The following is a 12,584-nucleotide window of genomic DNA, read 5'->3' as shown; positions in this document are numbered from 1 at the left end:
TTTTTTAAAATATGATAGCCACGCTGAAATAAAAAGCACAAGTCAATTCTCATGTGTCTCTTCATTAGCATATTGAATAAATCTTATTGAAGCCATTTGGATTTATATCCAGAAGGAGAAAAGAAACCTTAAGAAAAATGTAAAGGGAGAATCGGTGTGTATAGAATTAGGAGGATAGAAGGAAACTTTAGTATTTCTAGCACTACATTAAAAATTAACTTGGGATCTGATTATGACAATTTTACTGATCTTTGTCCTTGTAATGAAGTTGATGGCCATAAATATGGAGCAAAACATGAATGAAAGGGGCAGAGTGTTCCCTGGCAATTTCTACACAAAAGCAAAATAAAAGAGAAACGAAAAGAGAGAGCGCAGCAGGGGAGGAAGGGGAAAAAAGCGGGGGGAAGAGAGAGAAAGAGAGATTTGAATCCAAGGATCCTTTGCTGTGTTACAGCAGATTGAAGGGGGAAAATGTGATTCTGTAATTGGTCAAATATGGAATGTACTGATGGTTCCTTGCAGTTTTCTAATGGAAAAATCATAAGCTGCAAATAGTTAAATGAGAGCCTATATTTCTCAGCAAACATCTTAAATTACATATAAAAATCTTTAAAATGTTTCAGCTTAAGGGAGGCCCGGGTTCACTCTAGATCCTTAGTCTTTTGGGGATTTTGCAGTAGACCACCCACTGGGAAAGTGAAAAGAGTTGGCACCTCTACCTATACGGCACATTTAAAAGAGAGATCTCTGACATACTCTGATGGTTTTTCCCAGTGGAGACTAAAATACTAATGAGAATTTCTAACCTGGCCAATGTGATTCAACAGAGTATTAAAGCATAAATCGCACATGGCATTACTTTCATTAAAATATTAGTTACTTTATTTACATGTATTTGGGCCAACCATCTTGCTTCACTCTGCTACTTGCATGTAATGTAATCAGCACACACTTGTGCAAATAAGTCTAATATTTCAAGGAAAGTCATGCCACACTCCTTATACTTCCTGTTTCGGATACTGTGTAAGTTGAATTAATTAATATAAACCTGTCTCTATCTATTACATTGTCTCAGTAACGATGCTGTAGTTGTCGTTGAGATGTGCGTGTCTAAATCTTACTCTCCAGTTGCTTACAAGCTTCTGTATTACTTTTTGGATGGAAAGATTTAATGACTGTTTGGTAGTTAGTTTGTCAATGTTTTCTTGCATCAAACAATTTAATGTTTTCAGTCCTCAATGAAAGTTGTATTTTAGCCTTTATGAAGAAATCTGGGTTTAGAATAGCAAGGTGTAACCTGGAAAAATTAAACAGACTTGCTGAGTATGTGTACTATGGTCAACAGAGCCTAAAGGTAGGCCCTTCAATCCGTATTTTCTGTTCACCTGGATACTTATTTATACTTTTTATCCAGATCCGCTCTGGATACTTGTATGATCTTAATCACATTAGAATGTAAGTACCTCATAATCATTAATGGATTTTTATACTCATAACACAAGGAAGGAGCCATGATGGGGAACAGGTGCACAGTGTAAATTAAGTGACTTGCCTGAGTTCACACAGGAAATATCTGGCTAAGCTGGGAACTGGACATGGATGTCCTACATGCAACCTAGTGCTGCAAGCCTTCAGCCATTTTGGCACCCAGATTGTTGCCTTGTGTACAGAAATGCTGAAAACCCAATCATATATTTCATCCCCATGTCCCTTGAGGAATGCTACCTCAATACTCCATATTTACTCCACTAAATCCAGAAAGCTTCTAGGCATGGTAGTTCAAATGGCCTCAAAGCACAGCACATCCTAAGACAGCTTCTTACTGATAGCTCTATTTCAGAGAAATGATGGCCGCAAATACAAGATCCACTCATGGAAATCAGAAGACAACATGACCTCTCTGGTTCCCGTCAATTCCCCCAAGAGTCATTGATGTGGCATCAAAGACACCCAGCAGCATCTGAGTGAATGGGAACCCACTCAGGAGCTACTTAATAATCTGTAGGCACCGTAGGCACCAATATACTGCACCAGTAGGCACTTTTACCAGAGAGAGAACACAGGATTAATTTTATTGACTTATCTTACTTAAAAACTAAAGGGGTTTGGGCCTGGTTAGTATTAATTCCCTGGGTATCCAGCTAAGAGTGACTGATGCTGCAGTCTTGCATTTTTTTCCTGTGATAAAAATTGCTGCTGTTAATGATTTTATATTTCCCATCAATTTGGATGCAATCTGTGTTTGCAGTCCTCAAATTGGAGGCATGTTGACAGATAAAGCAAGACTCTTCTTTAGGAGTCTTTCCATTAGGAAAGCCAACTATGCTGAATATTTTCTGCTTGAATTTATATTATCTTAGGGGAAACCCTACCCTCTTATAGCTATGCAAATTCCCTCTGGTTTCAATGGGAGTTGTGACAGAGCAAGATTTATTATGGTTAGCTTCCTGCATATTGCATTAAGTTTTATATTTTTATGACAGAATACACTAAGGGCCTGATTGGGTACCATTGAAATCGGTAGTAAAACTCAGTGGACATGGGATTTGTTCCCTTACTATACCATTTTTTTAGGTTGCCTAACCTTTTACATGTTGATAAACTAAAGGGTAGCTGATAAACTCAACTGTAATAAGTAATGATGAAATTAGCTGGAGAATGGACTGTTGCTATCATCACCATTATGGAATTATAGTAAGATGCACTGTCCATTGCAGTTCTCTGTACAGTCCTTCTCTGATTCAGTTAACATTTTGCTTACTTACTTAAACAGCATCTTTTTTAAGAATGGGAACATTTCACTATCTATAGTTTATTATCTAAACCCTGCCTCTATAAATATGCATACAAAAATAGTATATATACAAATACAATGGAATTCAAAATAATGGTTCTTATGAAAACTAAAGTTCTGAGCCATGAACAACATTTCTTAGTAGGTCTCTTACTATATGATCACACTTAGAGCAAAACGTCAGCAAATGTTCACCCGTGTGACAAGCTGAGGCAGCTAAGCTTGATGCAAGGCTGGAAATAAGACATTTGCCTCCCTTCTTTCCAGAGCACAGATTGAGGGAGACACCCTATGGCTATAATAGCCACTGTACTCAGGTTGTTCCCCAATAACACCTTGTACAATTACACATGCTTAGGGGAATAAGCCTAACCATGGATTATGGATCCACTCTATAGAACCTTCCCTCTTCCTTGCCTCTGAGCCCAACCGTAGCCTGTGTGCACAAAGAACTCTTACAGAACTGAACTTCATGGAGAAGGTCCTCAAATCCAACTTCTTCCATCTCACAAACACTTTTCTCAATGCATCTGAGGCTTCTGGTAGAAGGACAGGAGGTACAGAATAGACCAGGTAGGAGAATACTTCCAGGTACAATGGTGTGCATGATCCCCCTGCCCATTCTTCTTTCTCATCTAGATGTGTCCCAGCTACAAGCTGTGGAGTCATACTCTTTTATGAAGATCATACCCAGAGCCCTTATGGTAGTGAAGGTGAGAGATAAACCCATTTGACTCGTGCTCCTCCATCCAATGACAGTTTGGACCACAGCTCTGATTCAGCAAAGTGTGGGCTTTATTTTAACTTGAAACCAATGAATTGTAAGCAAGTGTTTAAATGTTTTGCTGAATTGGGGCCTTGGTTCAAAATTCCATTAACTGAGTTAAGAGGTGAACATGTTTTTATGCACCTGGCTATATTAGGGCACACAAGAGCATGTTTTTTCTCAGATGGGATGAGCTGAGCATTTATACTCTATCAGATATGCATTTGGATCTCAACACTACATTATCTGTGTACTCAAAGCTTCCACTGATATCCTCGGGAGGTATGAGAGAGCAGGAATGCAGAACCTGGTCCCTAATAAGTGTAGCATGTTATATTATCCATGGTGTAATTATAAATGGCATTGCTAAGACTAAGCTTTATTTTCTTTCAAAAGCCTTTTATTATACAAAAAGAAGCAACAGGTTCCACACGTACAGCCAAAAGAAGACAGCAGAGCACATACCTAGCCCTGTGAGACACAGAGTGCCCTCAACTGCTGATGAGTCAATACAAGATGGGGGGTTAGAGGAAAAGATTGTTTTCTTTTTTATTTAAAAGATCATGTATTCATTCAGCAGTATCCATTTTCAGGTACTTCTGCTCCAGAAAATGGGCTGATGGTTTGGTTAGCACCCCAGGCACATGGTCAGTGTGAGTTTAAAAAATCCTACTGCTGCAAAACTCATCTCTCTCCTTCACTTGGCTCTACTTACTAACCTATAGCTGTTGACATGCTAGAATGGTTCTATCATCCCTGACTGCGTCACACTGAGAATATTTGTCAGATTTGTTGCCAGCTACCCACTGACTACAAGCTAAAGTCTCTGACCTCCTGGCCTAGCCATCAATTACAAGTACATCAGTAGAACAAAGGTGTCTGGTAACATCAAAATAAAGCATGATTGAATTTTGGTGTCAGCAAAACACAGAGTGTATTTTTATCTCTGTACAGCCATTTCCTATTTGTAATACTACATTAATCTGATTCCAACTCTTCGCTCAGTGTTATTCATATTGAAGTACTATTGTCCCAGAAGCCTTATCTTCATTTTTCTGGAGTGAATCTTTACAATTTCTCTCAAGTAACAAGACTTGGGATAAGAATTTCTGGATGTGGGGAAATACCAGAGTTATATACAGGTATACCTCGGAGATATTGCAGGTTTGGTTCCAGACCACCGCAATAAAGCGAATATCGCAATAAAGCAAGTCACACGAATTTTTTGGTTTCCCAGTGCATATAAAAGTTATGTTTACATATACTGTAGTCTATTAAGTGTGCAATAGCATTATGTCTAAAAAACAATGTACATACCTTAATTAAAAAATACTTTATTGCTAAGAAATGCGAAGTGAACAAATGCTATTGGAAAAATGGCGCCGATAGACTTGCTTGAGGCAGGGTTGCCACAAACCTTCAATTGGTAAAAAACCACAATATCTGCGAAGCACAATAAAGCGAAGGGCAATAAAACGAGGTATGCCTGTATTGGGTATCATTTTTATGCTGACTAGATGAAAATTCTGAAGAAAATACCTTAACAATGATCAAGGGTAAAAAAATTGTCACAGTAAGTTTTATGAAAACACATAATCTGGTCCTGAAACAGGGAAACAGTCATGATTTTGTAGTAAATGTTGCCAAAAGCCTAGGATCATGTTCCTTTGTTCAAAATACATTTAACTTGAAGTAAAACAGTTCAAACTGCAGTCCTAGTGCAGGCTTCACAGAAACAGTAAGTCAAGAAGATGGGCAGAGGAAAACCATACCTGCCTCCTCTTTATCTTTTTCTAGCCTCTGCTGAGGTGCTGGGAGGGTGTTGTGACTCCCACTATCCTCCTCTATGCACACACAAATGAGAAATCATTGAATGTGTGATTCTAGGAAGTGTAAAGGTTAGAGTTCTTGCTCTTTTATTCTCTAGTCCTGCCACCAGACCTGCTCACAAGAACCCCTGCAGAGCTCCTATGACTTCAGTGACATGCCAAAAGACCACCTGTGCCAGAATCAATCTTTAGCTTCCAGCGAAGCATAGCTTCTTCAGCAGCAGCTCTCTGTATATCAGCAGAGAACCTAGTTTGATTTTTAATGTGGTGCCCATCAAACTACATGCAAAAAAAATCCTAAAGTGTGGAAACTCATGGAATTAATAGCAGACAGATACATAATTCATGGATTCCTTGCTTTTTGGATAGAAGCATAGACTTAAAAGTACTGTGCAAAAAATATATGTATAAAGAAAGGGTTTGTGCAGCCTCTCTACTTGTTTTGTTAAAATATATTAAAAAGTGTGATCATTTAAAAATAAAATGAAGAAGGAGAGAGGAAGAAGTCTCTTCATTTTTTACCTTAACTTACCAAGTCTGGTCTTTTTGGATCTGCTGGAGAACTACTTGGGGATCTCCAGAAATGCTTATTCTGAACTCGTATGAACTGATTAAAAGATCAGCATCATTATACCTGCAAAGCTTATTTTCTTTCTCAAGAGTTCATTGGACACTGGAGTTAAAAAAAAACAACTCATAAAAACAAAACCCCAGTCCAACCTAAACATCCCTTCTGCTTAAAGGCATGTCCCTGCTCTCCCTTTTATTTTTACAAAGGGGGTCCATCATTCCCATTCCCCACTTCTTCCACTTGCTTCTATAATGTAGAAGAACTTCATCCCACGGCAGCCTTCTAAAAATAAAAATTACAACCAAAAAAAGAAAAAAACTAGATTAGAGGTCTGGAGGCGAAGTCATACGAGGAGAGACTGAGGGACTGTTCAACTAGGAGAAGAGAAGACTCAGGGGGGACTTGGTTGCAGCTTCTAAGTGTATCAGGGACACAGATCAGGGCTTGGGGGAGCATCTATTCACCAAGGACCCCCAGGGAGGACAAGAAATAATGGGCACAAACAGATTGAAGATTGCTTCAGGCTAGACATAACAAAAAACTTTTTTACAAGCCAAGTGCTAGGGGTTTGGAACAGACTTCCCATAGAGTGGTAGAGTCATCCACCCTGGCAGTCTTCCAAAAATGTCTTGGCACCCATCTTGCTAGGGTCATTTGATACCAGCAGTCTTTCCTGCCCAGGTGCAGCGGGGCTGGACCCAGTGATCTGTAAGGCCCTTTCCAGTCCCTAACAACTATGAAACTATGTCTTTACTATGCTGGATTGCCCTCTAGAGTTGGTGAACCATGATTTGTTCATCTTTCAGTATTTTTGTACTGTTGTGATGTCATAATTTTGCTAATTCTCCAGTCATACTGAAATCCTCCAGGAACCAGGTATTAGCTTTTTATGACCCATGTCCTCTCGACTCATGTCAAAAAGGCTCTCACTAAAGGAGGCTCAGAATGAAGCACCAGTGTTTTGGAGTAGTAGAGAACTTCTGGGAACTCACATTTAGAATAAAGTCCCAAGGATAATCCTGACCCCTGTTAAATGCTGAATACCTGCTGGGTTTGAGGACCAGATTTCCAGTTGCTTCAATGGAAGGTTAGAAAAACCACACCTCACTGATGCAAAAACCCAGACAAAACTCTGCTGGGGAACCTCATAGGGTTTTCTGAGCCCACATAAGGTAGTACCATGGAGAGGCGAAATTAAACCATCAGTAGAGGTAAGGTGAAATAAAATACATGCAAAGAATGCAGTAGAATCCTGCTGAGGATTTTAAAATGTATATTGTAATTATTTTTTCTATTAAAATATGTTGAAACATAGACATATAGGTGGCCTATTTGCATTATGTATGGTGCCAATAAAAAAAGCATTCAAGCATGTGTGTACCTTTAAACATATCCCTTTAAGCCAGGGGAACTAATTCATGTGCTTAGTTAAGCTTTGCTCCATAAAGGCCATTTTGTGAATGCTTTTACTTCTGTCTTTTACTCAGAAATGGACTTACTCATGTGGTTTATCTCCAAATTGTACAAGTCTTGAGTGTTGTTTTAAAACAATCACTTTTGTGACTGGTATATAGATATCTGGGTCCTGAGAATGTCACTTAGTGTCTTATTTGTAATATAAAATCCATGTAAAAATACACAGTAAATGTGTGTCTATTACCCATGCTGAGTTCTATATCACCCTGATATCATATGGGCATATCTCTTCTGATATCCATTAAAGCTGCCACAACGAAATAAAGTCACAGCAACATTCCTCATGGACACAAAAGTCTGGGCTACACTAAAAAAATTTTGCATGAAAAGTCAGCCCCATGCTATTATTGATCCAGCTCCATCAGCATTTGCAAGCTTGGGAGCCACAAGGGACACGTGCTGATAGTGGACTATGCAGCTTGTCAGTCCTGTGCAGTATTTCTAACAGTGGCCATTGTGCATGAGGGCTCTGAAAACTGTTACCAACAGTGGAGTAAGCAAGACTCAGCAGTCAAGCCTAAAGAGACTAAGATTATTGTGGAGTGTGTAGATAATCTGACATTGGGAAGAAGAAAAACAGAAGGATTTTTATACAACACATTTTAAAATGTTGGACACAAGGGGTAAAATCCTGGGGTAGGTTGAACACTATAGGTAAAGTCCTCCTTTCGGGCAAGAGGAGATTTTCCTTCAATCTGAATGGGGGCAGGATCTCAACCTGAATGCCCGAGGGCAGTTTTCCAGTGCAAATGGAAAACTTCTGGCAGCATAACAAGTTCGAAAGGCTTGGCTTGCTTTCTTTTTTGAACTAAGTTTTTTGTTTGCTTTTGCTGTGAGGGGAAGGGTCAGAATGGAGCAGGAGCCCGGCTTCATTCTTCTGGAGAGACGATGCTTCTCTGCAGAGAGATAACGTACGATGGTTACTGCTTCTGATAACATAACTTCTGTGTCTACTAAATGACTTACGTGCACTTATCACTTTTGCCTGGTTTACCGAGCAACCTAACCACAAACCCAGGGATACAGCTGCGCAAAAGGCCAGTGGGCCCTATCCCTAAATGTTTTGCTTCTACAGAAAGAAAGGCAGCTTATCTGCCTATCGTGTTTCTAAAAGGGGAGCTGTGGGTACAGATCAGCGACCAGAAGTGTGGCAGGGGAGGTGATAAATAAAGACAGCCATTCACCAGGCACCCACCCAGCCAACAGGCTGGCCCCTCTCTATCCAGTCCTGTGAGAGCTGGGCCTTACCTCCCACGCCAGGGCAGAGCAGGGTGCTAAAACCCCTTTCCACTGACAGGATCAGGGCTGGGGGCATGTGGAGCAAAACTCAGCTGTAGCCTCAACGCTCCTTGTTCCTCCTCAAAAGTTCTGATCTTGGGAGGCTCCCTCTGCGGCTGTACCCCCCATCCCCTTTAACAGCAAAGATCCCCTGAGATTGGCAATCAAAGCCAATCTGTGCAAGCCACACAGAATCATCCCCTGCAGCTGGAAACCCCAGAGTGGCAGGGCTGGGTCTTGTGACCCTGGCACTGGGTCCAGCCAGAAGACTCTCAGCCTTCGGCAATGCATTTCTCTGCCTTGGGGAGTGGAGGGGAGGGGAAAGGGGCTTTGCTTGGGATAGGAGAGGCCGCCTGGCATCCCAAGCTGCTGCTTCCAAGGGCCTTGGCACAGATTCCCAGGCATGAAAGCAAAGAAACCCCTGCCACCCTCCCTCCCCCTGCACCTGTGCATGCAGGCAGTCAGGGATTGCTTTCCTCTGGAGTCAGCCCCCTCTCCCCACACAGCCCCAGGCAGAAGCTCAGGTTTACAGGGAAGGGGGAGCCCCTGACTGCACAGGCCTCTAGCTTATAGCACCACTGGCAGGGCAACCCTGGCTCTCTGGCATCTGCCCGACTGCTTTCAAACGTGGGTGAGGGGGATCAAAGCACTGGGATTTGGGGGAGGGGGCTGTGACCTCCCGCAGTCATGCAGCAGCAGCAGCTTTCTGGGGGTGGGAAGGGGATGGGGTAGCAAACCTGCCCTGGGAACGGGTCGGGTGGAGTGCAGCCCACCTGCGAGGCCCGCAGGGGCAGGGATGGCGGGAAGGGAGGAGGCTTGGCTGGCTCCGCGCGGGGAAAGTTTCTTTTAAGGCCAGACCGAAAGCCCTCCCTGCCCTCGCCGTACCGCGCCGCCTGCGGGGGAGCCCGGGCTGCGGCCGGGGAGGGGGAGCGGGGCCGGGGCCCCACGGACCTACCTGCCCGCTGCTGCGGGGTCTGTGCGCGGAGCCCGGCCCAGCCGTCTCCCTCGGCCGCGCGCCTGCGCGCGCTCTGCGGGCCTCGGGTCCACTGAACGCGACGGCGACCGGTGCCATATACTGGCATCGAGGTATGACGTGTTACCACGCCTGGCACGGACTGTGTAGTAAACGTTGCGTGTGATATGTATATAGATCATATCGTATCATATCGGGTATTCTATTACATTATATCACCTCATGCTATAGTGTATTATACGGTATTGTATTGTATTGCGTTGTACTGTATAACCTATTATATTAGGTTACCTCATGTTATGTTATGTTATGTTATGTTACATGCTCCGTGTTGTTATGCGTCATACAAAAGGCATTATACAGGTTGGGCGCTCCATCTGCTATGGGTTGTGGATTGTCCGCGGCATGTTGTCTGTAATATCATATGTGTTACGTACAAGTGCCACACGGCATACATTACATGCTGGGTCCTACCTAGTGTGCGGTCTGTGGCACAGCGCCCGCGCTGTGCGGGAGGTTTCGTGGCTGCCCTGTCTCCCTGCTGGGGCTGTGTGAGGCGGCAGCAGGAGCGCGGAGGGATGCACACAGGTGCGAGCGGGAGGCGCGAGGGCCGGTGCCTGCTCCCACTGCTCAGCCTTGCACCGCGGGGCCGGCGCCTGGCCGGGAGGTCGGGGGCGGACGGGGGCGGCGCTGCGGCCCAGCTGCCCGGGGGGCTAAGGCGGGGCTATAACGGAGGCTGGCGGAGCTACCGGGGAGCGGAGTCAGACGTGTCCCGGATCCGACGCGGCCAGCTCTCCTTTCTGCAGCCAGCTGACATGGCAGCAGAGTAGCCAGATTCAGCCCAAACTTTCCGGAGGGTGACAGTGCACAGAAACAGCATTCTCAGCCGGGGGGGCGGGTGGGGAGGGGGAGGGAGGAGGAACGGACTCTTCAGCTGCCCTCTCGCTTGGAGATCAGATTATTTTGGGGAACGCACGTGACACATTCCCGACCCCCCCATCAGACTACACATCGCCTTGTCTTGTGTTATTAGAAAGAAATAAAGGATCTGCTTTATGCACCTCCGATTGCTGCTATAGCTCTCTCTCTCACTGACTTCATTGTAGAAAGCTGTCAAGCCAGGGCTCTTGGAAAGGGCCCTGCAAAACAATAGCTCGGGCTTGGTCATCCAGGGCAGCAGCAGTGGGGCGGTCGGGGGAACTTTGATGTTGCCCCAAATTCCCCTCCTTCAGGCTCAAAGAAAGAAAGAAAGAAAGAAAGAAAGCGGGGAAAAAAACTCAGTGCGGGAGCAGATGTGGAAAACAAAACAAAAGGCAAAGCGCCTGGTCCCTGCTCCCATTTGGTGTCAAGAGGTTCCTGGTGGCAGCTGATTTACCAATTGCACAAAGAAAGTTGGGATCAAGCAAAGAATTCCTCTGGCGAGAGGCGATCTCCAGTACTCACCGACATATTTCCAGGTGCTGCGTGTGCAGCCCCGCGGAAGCGGCTCCCACCCTAAGCATATATATATATATATATATATATATGATAGATAGATAGATATAGATAGATAGATATTTTCCTATCTTCCTCTATATACGTATAGAGGAAGATAGGAAAATCTTTCTTATTCCCTTATGAATGGGTGGTGGCAAGGTCTCTCATATATACATAGATATAAAGAGATATATAGAAAGAGGTATACATATATAGAGACAGAAAGGTGTGTATGTATATATGTGTGTGTGTAGAGAGAGAAGTCTCTCATATATACATAGATATATAGATAGATATGCCTATATATAGATATATTTATGACTGTCTCTCTCTCTATGTATATATATACACACACAAACACACACAATATATATGAGACCGTGTGTGTGTGTGTGTGTGTGTGTGTGTGTGTATGTATATGAGACCTTGCCACCACCCCGTCATAAGGGAGTAAGAAAGAAAGTAAAAGAAAGAAAGAGCGGCGATTGGAGATATTTGGAGAACTGATTTTTTTTAAAGGCTTTGATTTCGAAAACGTGGGTTTAGCAATCAATTAGTCCAGCATGGCATGGTGCTCTGGAGGCGTAAATCCTTCGTGGTTCCTGGATTATTGACTGTTACGGTCTATTGGGTGCATAATATTCAGACCTACACATGTATAATATGCGTACCAAAGCAGGCATTTAGCAAGGTAAATTATATGCCCTTGGAATGCTTAGGTATTATTGAAAGTGTGAGATGTGAAATCAGGCTGCACACCAGCGACCCGCGGCCATGGCTAGGCAGGCACAATGGAGAGGATTAAGGACACTTTCGAGTTGAACCCTGGCTTTGCTTGTGCCGGTTTGTCTGAAGTCCCCATCCAGGACTCATCTGAAACACACACACACACAGCTGGCCTGAAACACACCCACAGCGTTGGGCTGGAAACTCACACACACAGAGTTAGCCTGAAATATGCACAGGCATGTCCACGGTGTGACTGAGATACACACACGCCAACACACACATTTGCAGAGGAGGACAACTGCTTTGCATTCACACGCCAACACTGGGTGCAATGTGAGCGCACTGCAAACCCCAGACTTGGAAGAAGGAAGAGTTGATGTGTTTTCATTGCTCAGATGTCTCTTGCTTCCTCTCCTCCCAGCGGAGCTTGGGGGACTATATGGAAAACACCACGATCCTGGTCCCCTCCCAGGCACCCTGGCGTGTTCGTTTTATATGATCCCGGGGAAACCTGCAAAGCTGCTTTCAGACATTCCTGTGCTGAATACTTCTCATCTTAAATGTCGCCTATTTCTAAAGGAAGTCATTTCCCCGCCACAAGATCCTCATGGAAGTTTTAGTGGTAGAAACGCTAAAACTTCTTTCTTTCTTCCTTTCCTTTCCTTCCTTCCTTTTCTGGCAGTCTCTGTCTG

Source organism: Crocodylus siamensis, chromosome 2 (genome assembly GCF_052110815.1).
Source record: "Crocodylus siamensis isolate JL-2025a chromosome 2, ASM5211081v1, whole genome shotgun sequence".
NCBI classification, from domain to species: Eukaryota; Metazoa; Chordata; order Crocodylia; family Crocodylidae; genus Crocodylus; species Crocodylus siamensis.
The sequence above is the reverse complement of the archived record's forward strand: the minus strand, read 5'-3'. Positions refer to the sequence as shown.